Genomic DNA, 13,112 nt, shown 5'->3' with positions numbered 1-13,112 from the left:
AACTGCTGGGAGAGCTTTTTTGTGGTTTTGTGTGTGTTTTTCTTTAAATTGCAGAGTTGAGCATTTGGGCCCTAGAAGAGACTTTATTGATCCTACAATTTTATGTGCCTGCTAATATTCAGGATTTTGAGGCTTCATGTTTGTTTTACTTTGGAGATTTTCAGAAGGGCTGTTTAAAAAGGTGTTTCAGTGGCTTAGAGAGGATAACTCACAGTAGAATCCATGTAACCAAGTCAGCTAAAAACTGTAGCTCCCAACAATCAGTGACACAATAATCAGAGTGCTAGTCATAAAAGAGCCGCCAATATAGAGTGGAACCATTGACATTTCTATGATTGGATTTAAGCAAGTATCTCCCTGCCCTTAAGGATTGGGTGGAACAAGAAGTAATATTAAAAATAAATAATTCAAAGTTAGAATTATGAAGTCTCCATAGGACCAGTTTGAAAGACTCCACAATAAGTGAGGTCAAATAGAGGATGCAATTCTGTATCTCTGCTACATTGGACTGACACACTATTGCTCAGTGAGTCTAGCACAGCAGTTTTCCTCTGAATGCCAGCAACTAGGCTCTATATTTAGCTAACTAAGTTTCCCAATCCTAGGAAATCCATTAAAGCATGACGGTAATGAGTGAGCAGGTTTTAATATTTATCTATTCTGTATACTGTGATCTAATAACATTCAGGACTTGCAACCTTCAAAGCATTTTATAGGCACTTAATAAAATATTCTTCATCATCCACCAAAGTCTAAAAATGTCATTATAACATTTTATGGGTGAGGACCCGATACCAGACATTAGTGACTCATCATCAACAGATAGGTTTGGACACAATCATTCTGTCTCTAGTCTGGTGACTACTTCATATGGACAGCTCACTCCCTCTGCCAAGAAGTGAGTCAATTAACTAATCTGGTAGCAGAAACATCATTTTGATAACTCAGTTTTCCCCAATTAATTCTATAAAGATTAAAATTCATCACACTAGGGCTGTCAAACAGAAATGTTTGAATTTAGGTTTATGTACATTTCAGCTATATATGTTAAGTGTCAGCTGCATAAATTATTTCTACTTATTCTGGATTTCCCAAGAAATCTGACCGTACATAAATATTTTAAAGAGACCATTTAATATAGAAGCTTAAATAAAACTTGTTAAACAAAATATCATCATCATTAATTTTAAGAAAACATTCTTAAAGGAAAATTCAGAGAAAAAATCAGTTGTGAAGGGGGCTGCCAGCATATGTTAAGTAATGCCATGGTCTTCCAAGATTTCTAAATTATACTTCAGAGAACTTAATAAATATCCCATCTGTAAAATTAACAATAAATTGATCTAAAGATTATTGTTCAGATTTTACCTAATAAAACATACTAGTGCTTTTGTTACTGGAGTTTTACTTTTCTGGTTCTAACTGAATAGGATGACACAGCTTCTTACATAAATCCTGCTGGTGTTTCATTTCCTTTGTAGCTATCAAAATTACTGTCAAATTATCATATGACCTAACATAAAAGTTTAAGTAAAGTCGGCATTTCATTTATAATGTGATGCTGGAGAGTCTGCTTATTAATGTCAAATCCAAAGCTTCACAAAATCAAATATAAAATACCAGCCTTGTTTATTAGCCACACAGCAAAGATTCACAGCCTTCTCTTAACTGTATAATTTTTCATCCAAACCAAAGACGCATTCAGCTTAGTCATCAGAAAGGTTAAAAGAGGAAGGCTCCTCTTGCCAAGAGTGAACAGGAAAATGGATCAGAAAATATTGATTTAATAACAGGGACCTATGTTCAGGTGGATCTGGCCAGAAGTCAAATACAAGAGGACTTCTGTGTATGAGGAGAGTGACAACTTCTCTCTCACACTTCTTATTTAGCATCAAGCCTTATGTTAACACAGAAATTCAAAAGAGCAATCCAAAATGGTGACAAGGAAGCCTATGGTATAAAATACCATTCTTTCTCTCATTTTGAAAGCAGTGCAAAAATTAAAGATAAGAAAGAAGAGCTAAATCAGTTAACTCAAGGGCAAACACTTGATTGCTAGGTAACCAGAAAATAAGGTGAATCAATGCTGGGTAGTAAATTGCAAACTCTAGATTTTTTTTAAAGGTACCTCTATCACTGATTCATTTGCAAAATAGGCTTTCTGCAATACAGGATCAGTGCAACTGGTTCATTCAAGGATCAGAGTTTCTGTCCTAATAATCCAGGACTGCTTCAGCTTTCCTTTGGCTGTGCTTGCAGAAAGTCACTGTATTACTCTGACCAAATAAAATAACATATCTACATCTCATTTTGCTTTTACGTAAAATATTGGTCTCCCAGGAAGCTGTCGGAAGTATTTATTAGACAATAATTGTAAAAGGCTTTGCAAGTTTGATGTAGTAGTTGCACTCTAAGTCATAATGATTACAAATGAGATATCCTTCCAAAGAAACTATTCTGAGGTTCATCTGAGAATGACTGAGACTTAGAAAGAAACTTTGACTCAAATGTTCTTGAGCAGCAGGAGTTCAGGGAGGAACGCCCTTCTTTACCTCATTCTAAAAAGATTAATGGGAAAGAAAGTATGTAAAAGGAAATTATTTATGCCCTAAATAATGATGCTTTCTACTAATGCCAGTACATATGCAGGTGTGTGTGTATTTAAATAAGACTAGATTTTGCCCTGGCCAGTTTGCTCAGTGGTTAGAGCATTGGCCCTCGGACTGAAAGTTCTCTGGTTCGATTCTGGCCAGGTCAAGGGCATGTACCTCGGTTGTGGGCTCGATTTTGGCCCCCAGGCAACTAATCGATATGTCTCTCTCACATCGATGTTTTTCTTTCTTTCTCTCTCTCCCTCCCTCCCTTCCACTCTCTCCGAAAAGCAATGGAAAAAAATATCCTTTGGTGAGGATTAGAAAGAAAAAAAAAAGACTTGATTTTAATTAAGACTATATTTTAAACTGCATTTGGAAATTTACTGGTTTTAACCACATCAGGATATGAGAAATTAGTTCAAATAAGATATGATTATTATAAGGGGAATATCAATATTAATTAAGTCCAGTGAGAGAGGTCTACAAAATAGACTGGGATGGAAGGAGCATGGACTTTGGAGTCAGACAGACCTGGGTTGGCTGGCTCTGCTGCTTGCTAGCTGATGGCTTTGGAGAAATTACTTAACCTCCTGAGTCTCAGTTTTCTTGTCTGTAAAACAAATAATAATGCCTCCTTCATATGGCTGGATAAATGAGATTTCATTTGGAAAAGTACCTTATTCAGAGGCTGGCTACTTATAAGCACTTAAAAATAGTAACTATTCTCTTTAAACTGGCTCCTGCACCTAAACATGATTCTGTACCTAAATGATCCCATCTGAGAGAATTTTGTCCAGTGGTTCATTAGCACTTTTACAAAATCGAAACAGATCAAGACTTCCACAGCATTATAGAGGACTCTTCAGGGGTAATTGCTCTCTTCATGATAGATTTTAAGATTATATTAGCACTTCATACATTTTACACAGCAAACCCATTTTATAAATTTTTTCAAAGCAAATGTCATTCGTATGTGTATGTGTGTATATAAATATACACATGTATAATAAATATATATATATATTTTTTTATAGAGAGAACCACTGGTAGCCTGTGGGATATTTCACCTATTTTTAGGATGTTAGCAATGAGAAATCTGAGCTCTCACCTAATCTAATAATTTCCCTTCACAGATGAGGAAACTGAGGTCCAGAGTTTGGATAACTTGTCAAAAATCACACAGTGCTAGAACTGTGAATAGTCAAGTTCTTGACTATCAATCAGTGTTGTTTAGGTGCCTTTAAATAAAACTTAAAAGGCTTTACAACATATTGTTGCTTTAGAAACAAAGTTCCTGATCAGAGATTTGAAACCTCTCCTTAGCAGGAATCATATGCTATCCTGGATAACAGAGTCCTTTGGAAGAGAGAGAGTTCAGTACATATATTTCAAATGAATTAATGGATTTTTCTTAAGGCTATAGTGTACGTGACTTTTTCTTGAGGGGGCAGTAAAAGTTCAACAAAATTGGATTTTACTGTATATAATAGTTAGAAACTACATTACATTTATGATGACATAAGCAAATGCATAATGGAACAGCTATCTGGAATTTTAAAAAATGATTTGGCATTATATGAAGTAAGACTGACTGCCAGCATGGATGAGACATACTAAAAGTCCCTTTTTCTAAAGAGTGAAGATTATGTTTTTGTTCTTAAATGAAACAATTGAAACAATTGCCTGAAATTTTCACATTTCCTTCCCTATTATTGAGTCTTAGACTGTGTCTCTGTGAGGTCAAACATCTTGATAAAAACTTCAAAATAAGGTAACTATCAAGATGTTGATACAATTGCAGTATAAATGGAAGAATTCGTTTACAGTTGTAATCAGAGAAGTTGTACCTTCTGACTTGTATCCCAACATTATATTTACATAGTAAATTTACATAGTAAAGCCATTCCAACTGTTACAATATTGCACAGTCATTAAAATTCATGATCTTGAAGATAATGTGGCAACATGGGGGAAAATGTTTATGTTCTAATATTTCACTAGGAAATCAGTATTCATTGTCACATAATTTTCTAGAAAAAGAATTCTGCACAGAAAAGGCGCAGAAAAAGAAATATACCAAAATAATAACAGCTGTGTTAGGGTGGTGGCAATATGAGTGCTTCTTTCTTATCTCTGGTTATATTGCTCTGTAACAGAAAACAAATTAACAAGTACAAAGAAAATGAGTTCTATAAAAGAAAGTATAGTAAGCATCTGTGATTCATAGCAGTCCCTCGTTTTTATAGTTCTCCACAGTGTGAATTCTGTCTTCCAGAAGTAAATTCTGAAACTTAAAATTTCCTAACCTCCCTAGCCTCTGTCTGAGTCTAGGGTGAGGTTCTATAATTCAGTTTCTGGCTCTCAGCTGCACCTGTCAGGAACTACCTGAAGAACAGATGGGGTCCTGATAGCCATTCTGCTGGCACAGGTGGTTTCAATGTCATGGTTCTGGGGACAGCAGTGGGAGCTGTAGCTTCCCCATTGCAACAAAGACAGTTTGGTTGTGGGATTGGTGGTAACTTGGGCTAGAACCTGTGCCTCCAGCCTTTCCAATGACTACCTGGACTTTCTAACCTCCCTTTATAAATCCCTTCTCATGTAAATAACTTAGATTTGATTCTTTTGTCTATATCTAAGAATGCTGGGCTAACAAAACTAGAATTCACCTAATAAAAGAAGTATGGAGGATGACCTAACTAAAGAGGAGATCATTCTGAACTTCAGAAGAACACTGTGATTAAATAAAAGACCTTTTTTTTTAGGAAATACCATGAGTGTCATTTCTGGGCGAAGCATTGAAGAGTTGGTGTGTGACCCGGCAGCTCTCTTCTGGGGCAGCAACCACGGGGGCCTCCTGTTTCAGATGATACAGCTACGAAATGTCAGATTCCCCACTAGCCCAGGTGCTTGAGAGACTCTGCAGGAGAGAGCTCCCCAGTGACCCAAATAAAACATTCAATGTGATCAAGAAATAAATGTCTGTTATGTTAGGCCACTGAGATTTGGGAGTTAATTTGTTACCATAGCATAGCCTAACCTAGCCTGATCAATACCCAATGGTATCTAAAATAGGATGTGTTTCATGATCAAAATCAATAAATGTATAAGTTTAAAAGCCTTGTATATGATTAGAAAACAATATATCTAATTAAATAAATCAAATCAAGAATGAAGTAAAGATTCATTGTTATTTTGCATCAAGTAAAGATATCTGGGTTTGCCTGAAAGCAAAAACAACCAAAAAAATGTAGCACATTATGAAAAACCCTAAATATTTAATGATCTTAAAAACAACAATTAGGTTATGCTTTTCAGTTCTCACATAATAAAAAAATAGAATTTGTGATGCATATTAATTTCCTTAAAATAACCCCCCAAAAGCAGTATGTAATAATAAAAACAAACTAACTACATTTATTTATTGTGAAATTCTTGATTGTTTTCAGAGAAGTGTGAGAAAATTGCTAAATGGAAATCAAAGACTAACTTTTTTTAATGTTTTTATTGATTTCAGAGAGAGGGAGGGAGGGAGAGATGGAAACATCAATGATGAGAGAGTCATTGATCGGCTGCCTCCTGCATGCCCTCTACTGGGGATCAAGCCTGCAACCTGGGCATGTGCCCTGATCGGGAATCAAACCATGATCTCCTGGATCCTAGGTCGATGCTCAAGCACTGAGCCACGCTGGCTGGGCTCAGATACTAATTCTTAATCAAGTATTCCCACAGACAGATCCCAAACTGTGTGAGTCTAGTAGAGGAAGGAAGTTCACCATTACCCTCCTTATTGGACTGATTCATCTCTGAGTATGGTCTATGAGCATAGACCTCAGTGACCAGACCTTGAGGGTGTTCCTTTGGTGATGGAAAGTGTTCTCATAAACCTCTTGCCTCTCATCACACCGCCCCTTCTCTTCCGCCATCGCTATGCTTTTACTGACTTCTTTTTGCCCCTATGTGACCCCCTCCTCTCCAGGACTGGCCCTTCCCCGACATTAGCAGGCCTTTGCCCTCCTTCAGTGCCCTGGGAGCCCTCAGTCCCTGCTGGGGCGCTATGAGTCACAGCAGCTCTTTCTTCCACCCATTCCCGCCGCTGGATGGGAGAAGATAGAAGGTTTATGTCCCGAAGATGCAGATGTAGTTAGTCAGAAGGACATGGGCGGGAACGATTTGTATTCTGTTTCTTCCCCTTTCCCCCTCTGCGTCGGCCATCCATTTAAAGAAATTCAGACACCTTGCTCCAGACGGGTCCATATATGGGAGTCATATTTCCCTTGCTACTTTAGCTTAGGAACTTACTAATCAAACAGTACCCCTTTCCTCCTAGCCTTGTGTAACAGAGCAAAACCCTCTTTTATTAACTGGTTTGGGGATTAGCCGTTGCCCTCGAGTAAGAGTGGAAGGAAAGGTGACCTCACCATGCATGTAAAGTATTATGTAAGATGCAGAGGTCAGCAAACTGTGGCTATGGCCTGTGAGCCGAATCCAGCCCACCACCTGCTTTCTAAGGAAAGTGCTGTTGGACGCAGCCATGCCCGTTACTGCCGGTAACTGCTTCTGCTCCACAGCAGCGAAGCTGAGTAGTTACAACAGTGACCCCATGGTCCACAAAGCTTAAAATACTTACTGTCTGCTTCCTTATAGAAAAACATCATCAGCCCCTGATGTAGTGTATCACATCGAAAAGGAAGACCTCTTCAACCAAAGCGATTGATCTTAGCTGCTGCTTTTAAGGTTTAGGCATCAGTTTTTCTTTTCTTCTTCTGAATAGGAGACTTAGGCTCTGGAGAAGCTAATCCTCCCATTTTTCTCTCCCTATACCCTGCATGCCTTCATGGTGGCTAAAAGAGTTGTCATATTTAAAATAGCAGAATCTATAAAATTAACATATTTTTGTCACTACCAGATATTTAACTTAGATGGGCAAGTTCATGCATGTAAAACCTTGAAGTTGCTCTCACTGCCCTCTCCTCATCCCTCTACTCATACCCACCTGGTCATCAAGTTCTATTGATTCTACCTCCTAAATGTCTCCTCCATTAACCCCCCTCTCTCTATTGCCAGTACCCGATTGGATTCCTTTATCTCTTACCTGAACTGTACCTGATCTACATCAATGGACTCCGACTCTCCAGGCCTCCAAGCCGCCCCACCCCTTCTAAATCATCCTCACTGTCTGTATAGTGCCTCCCACCCCCCCCACCCCCACCCCCCGGTAAATCACTCACCACATATACAGCCTCCCTCAACACATGCTTGGGGCTTCCACATTAAAAATAGTATATTTCATTCTTCTATATTAAATAGTACCACTATTTACCTAGTCACTCAAGCTGGAAACCTAGAAATCATCTTTGGTTTGTCATTTTCCTTCATACCCCACACCAAGTTAATCAGCAACAAGTCAGCTCTCCAAAAATGTATAGTAAATCTAACAGAGCTAAAAGGAGTTAAGTTGACACTTATGTTCTCAGGCTGATTTAAGGACCAACTGAGAGGTAGACACGGAAGTCACACAAATGGAAATCAAAATATCACCTTTATTAGTAGTAGAGCTAACATTGATAGCTAGTTCTTCTACCAGCAAGTGAACGAATCCTAATAATGTGACCCCACAGCTAGCCAGCCACAGGCCTCCCTGCGCAGGGCAGAATGCCTGCCGTTGTAACGCTCACAGCACAGAGGAGCTGAGCGGACATACACACGTAGCAGGCAGGAAGGTCTCCAACAGGAAAAGGAGGAAGAAGCCGGCATCACCCAGTGCCGCCTGACAAGTTCTGGGAGGAGTGAGTGACAATGAGGCAAGAGCAGGAAGGTTACCAAGAAGTCACAGGAAGGATTCCCTCCTGCCAACATTCCCCAGGTTTTTGAACTAGTGGCGAGGCAGCCCTCCTTGGGAGACAAGGTTAACAATCTACTTGGGCAATCCCAACCCCACTGTGAAGAGATTATTCCCCCAACACCAAGCACAGTTCTTCTGGGATGCTGGTAGACAGTGTTTCATTTTTAACTCCGGGAGGGTCTTCAAAGGTTTGGCCATGAAATAAAATAACAATATAAATGTATTCCAATCAGAAAAATGCCATCAACAGAGTCCCAAATTTAAATATTAACTGCCTTTTTTAATGGATTTTCCTGGGAGGAAATTAGAGTTAAAAATTAAATGCCATGCAAATTAGTCCAAAGATTTTAGAGGTCAAAAGAATTAAAGTTCAAAATTATATTCTCTTATACTTGTGAGTTAAAGTTCCAAAAAAATTAAAGTCCAGACTTGGTCCTCTCCGATTTCTTATTTCTTCCCACTCTCAGCTAAAAGGGTCTTTTCTACAAGGTAGACCTAAGCTGTCTTTGGTAGCTAAACCTGGGCTGTCTCCTATGGAATAGATAGGAGTATACTGAACACATCTCTACTATGTCCTGTATTTACCGACTCCAAGGCTTACCAGAGCACAAAGACTATCACAGCACTGGCCCTAGCTCACCAAATCTAGGAAACAACTCCATCCTGTTATTATTAGTAAAATTATGTGTCCAGAGCCCAGAGTTACTGTCACCAGTGAGCTAAGTAGAGATTCGGTGGTACTGGATGAAAGGAAACGTCTTCATTATGCCACCAAGCCCAGGCTAGTCATCTGAAGTCCACAATCTGAATTTACACTGAATCAGGATTAATCTTCCATCCGGTAGTTAATTTTGACACCATGTGTCTACATATTGTGACAAGGGGTGGTACTTGGGATATGCACATAGCCTTCTTTCTAAGATAGTAGTATTAGAGACATTACAATCTTCCTGCAAAGTTAGAAATTTGTGTTGGTAGCAGCCCAGATAACCAGGCTTTTTTTTATGTGTGCCTGCCTTTCTAGTTATTCATAATCTCTAATTTTCCATTTTCCCTTTGAGTGCCATGTTTCTGGCATCCCAGTGTTGAACCAAATGTGGGCCTCATCAACGACCCATCAGTAAGCCCCTTTGGTCCCAGGCCACAGAGGGCACTTTCCATTGCCTCTTGCTATGAAATTCCTTAGAACTATAAAATCTGTCTAGAAAAGAGATCTTCACCTACTTGTCACCTAGTTGATTCAGCTGAATAATTACTCTTAGCAGATTCCTGAATTACTGTGGATGCTTTCAAAGCTTGTGTTTCTCCATGGTCTGTGGGAAACGATTCCTCTCCAGTGGGTTCCTTGATTCACTCTCTTTCCTCCACTGTTAAATATTCCAGGCTAGGGATAGCGTTTATTTCTGGGACGTCATTAACTAAGGTATCAGTATGTGCTTTTAGTGCTTCATTTTCCTCCCCTGTTACTCCGCTCCTTCAAAATGACTCAGTTGAATTTCCAGAAGTTTAACCTACTTCTAAAATTGGTTACTTTCCTTTTCTAACACAAAAAGGACTGGAATTAAGGGCCTTTTAAATTTTTCTCTTTGCCTTCTAACCCAGAAAATAGATTATCTAGCATATGCCTCCAGGTGTTTGATGCATAGAGGTCACCTTAGGGAGACATGAAATCAATAAATTCTAAGGCTACTAAAAGCTACACTCCTCAAACAAATCTTGGCCACTTTCTCCTACCCAAGTTGGATAGTCCCACCTGGAAGATATTGTTCCATCAAACCAACATCCACTCTGGGCCTAGACTTAGTTGATTAATGCCAATTCCCTAAATTTCTCCAACACGTGCCCTAAAGGCACAGGCAAAACCTGCAGTAACTGTCCCCGAATCTTACTCACATAACAATTATTTGAGTATTTTGTGCTTTTCCCCTCTCAAGTCCATCCAGATTCTTTGTGACCACTTGGTATAACTACTCAGTCTTTAAAAAAATGTTCCCCAGTTGCTCTTACTGTGGATTCTTCATCTGTTCCTTTCAGAGGGCCTCTCAGTTTGCTCCTGGATCTGGCAGGCAGTAGGGATGAATTCAGTCAGAGATCTTACTTACCTTTTTCATTTATTTTTTAATGGGCCCAGTCACCTACTGGTGAACCAGTAATAATGAAAACATCTTTACATTTTCTAATACCCTCTTTATGAACAACTATACTTCAGTACACTTCCAATTCCTTTTGTGCATATTCACTCTCATCTCCAAGAACTCATACCAATCTTCCTATATGTCCAGTCTCTACACTAAGCACTCATTCTGTTTCCACTATGGACTGCATGTGGCCTTCCAAGTTCATGTTAAATCCTAACATCCAATGAGATGTATTTGGAGGTAGGGTCTTTGGGGTGATTAGGTTATGAGGGTGGCGTTCTCATGAGGATGGAGAGCTCCCTGTCCCTTCCACCATGTGATGTTACAGTGAGAAGACAGCTATCTAGGAACCAGTGTATGTGAACCAGACACTGAATCTGCCAGCACCTTGACCTTGGACTTCCCAGCTTCCAGAACTGTGAGAAAGAAATTTCTGTGGTTTATAAGTCTACTCAGTTTATGATATTTTGTTATAGCAGCCCAAATGGGCTAAGAGAGTCTCCTAAGAAAAGTTTACACTCCCCCTAGATAATCATCTTGTCTTCCTTTACTTTGATTTTGTTCTGCTGCTTCCTTTATTCTAGCCAGACCGATACGTAACTTTCAAATTACTCCAGTTCCTCCTTGCTTTCCTGAGGAAACTATTGCTAGGGGTGGAGAGTTCAGACACAGGCCTTTGGGTTGTTTTTCTGCCTCAACCCAAGAAAATTGCTTATTATCTTCACCTAAAGAGTTTCCATTCCTGAAAATGAGTTTATTAGTAAAACCATCTCTTTGTGGGAGATTTGCAACTTGGGTGTCACAAATCTAAAGCCATTGTTAGAACTTGTACAACAAACCTAGAGCCACTTCAGGTCACATGGTAGAGCTGATTCTTGAGTTATGGACAAGCCATGTGAATGTTAGTTGTATCACAATTTTCTCTCTCGAGCTCAAAAGAATATAAAGTGGAACAAAATCTCAGGCAACTGATCTAACACTGCCTAATTAGAGCACGCAATGATCATTTACAGTCAGACCATATCTACTGGTCAAGCCATAATCATTTCTTGCCTGGATCACTATCATAGTTTCTAACTCATCTCCCCGTCACCATTCTTGCCCCCTAATAGTTCATCTGCCACATAGCTGCCTGAATGATCATTTAAAATTTTACATAAGTTCACAGGACACTGTCAAGAAAGTGAAAAGAGCCCAGCCGGGCGTGGCTCAGCAGTTGAGCGTAGACCTAGGGTCCAGGCAATCGGGGTTCGATTCCTGGTCAGGGCACATTCCCCGGTTGCGGGCTCGATCCCCAGTTGGGGGCGTGCAGGAGGCTGCCGACCAATGACTCTCTCATCATTGGTATTTCTCTCTCTCTCTCTTCCTCTCCTTTCCTCTCTCTCAAATCAGTAATGATATATTTAAAGAAAAAAAGAAAGTGAAAAGATAACTCATAGAATGGGAGAAAGTTTTTGCAAATCCTGTGTCTGATAAGGACCAGGTACCCTGAGTATATGAAGAACTTTTACAACTCAACAATAAAAAGACCAATAACCCAATTTTAAAATGTGCAAAGAACTTGAATAGACATTTCTCCAAAGCAGATATACTAATAGCCAGTAAGCATATGAAATGACTCTCAACATCGTTAGTCATTAGGGAAATGCTAGTCAAAACCACAATAAGATATCTCACACCCACTCGGATGGCTATAATCACAAGAACAGAAAATAACAAGTGTTGTCAAGGATGTGGAGAATGGATTCCTCATACATTGCTGGCAGGAATATAAAATGGTGCAGCCACTATGGAAATGAATTTGGCAGGTCCTCAAAAAGTTAAACATAGAGTTACCATATGACCTAGCAATTCTCCTAGATATATACCCACAAGAAATGAAAGCATAAATTCATATAAGTAAAAACTTGTACACAAATGTTTATAATAACATTATTCATAAAAAAGTTAATCAGTTCAAATTCCATTAACAAAATGGATAACAAAATGTGATATATACATATAGCGAGATATTGTTTTGCTCTAAAAAGAAATGAAGTAGTGTTACATGCTACAAAATGAATGACCTTGAAAACAGTATGCTAAATAACAGAAGCAATACACAACAGGCTGTATGATACTGTTAACGGCGAAAGGCACCAGATATTAGACCTTGGTCCTTGAGTTCGGCTAAGAAAAGAATTCAGAATCAAGGAACTCAAATACAATTGAAGGGGAGGGGGAGGCTGGGATTTTTGTCTGGAGGGCTTTTATCTGTGGGGATATTAGGGGAGGTCTCAGGGGAGGATCTCTATAGAATATTCATCAGCTTTCCAGGTGTGTCCTACCAACTGGTTGGCTCTAGGGCAGGGGTCGTTACTCATTGCAGCTGGTCCTGATGTCAGCTATGGCATTGCCCCATCTGGTTTTCCTAGTTTCTGGGCCTGGAGCTAAAGCACAGCTGAGGCCTAGGTGTTATCTCTAGTTTGACCAAAATGTCTCTGTGGTCAACAGGCCTGAGGCTTTGTTCCTAAGATTGTTTGATGTGGGTCAGAATCT

At 39.3% G+C, this 13,112-nt stretch overlaps 1 long non-coding RNA gene across 3 annotated transcripts in view; it reads left to right on the top strand.

Annotated features, from left to right (window-relative positions):
* LOC308558029 overlaps positions 1–13,112 on the top strand; it is a 56,276-nt gene that overhangs the window by 26,977 nt on the left and 16,187 nt on the right. The window contains exon 3 of one of the 3 annotated variants that reach the window (XR_013998932.1): positions 5,357–5,983. The exons of the other annotated variants lie outside the window; for them this stretch is intronic. This is a non-coding gene — a long non-coding RNA (uncharacterized lncRNA). Of the gene's footprint in view, positions 1–5,356; positions 5,984–13,112 lie in introns of those variants that run through there. 3 annotated transcript variants of the gene reach the window in all.

The sequence above is a fragment of the Miniopterus schreibersii genome, assembly GCF_964146895.1.
Source record: "Miniopterus schreibersii genome assembly, chromosome: 5".
In the NCBI taxonomy this organism is placed as follows: domain Eukaryota; kingdom Metazoa; phylum Chordata; class Mammalia; order Chiroptera; family Miniopteridae; genus Miniopterus; species Miniopterus schreibersii.
This window is presented reverse-complemented; position numbering and strand designations above follow the sequence as displayed.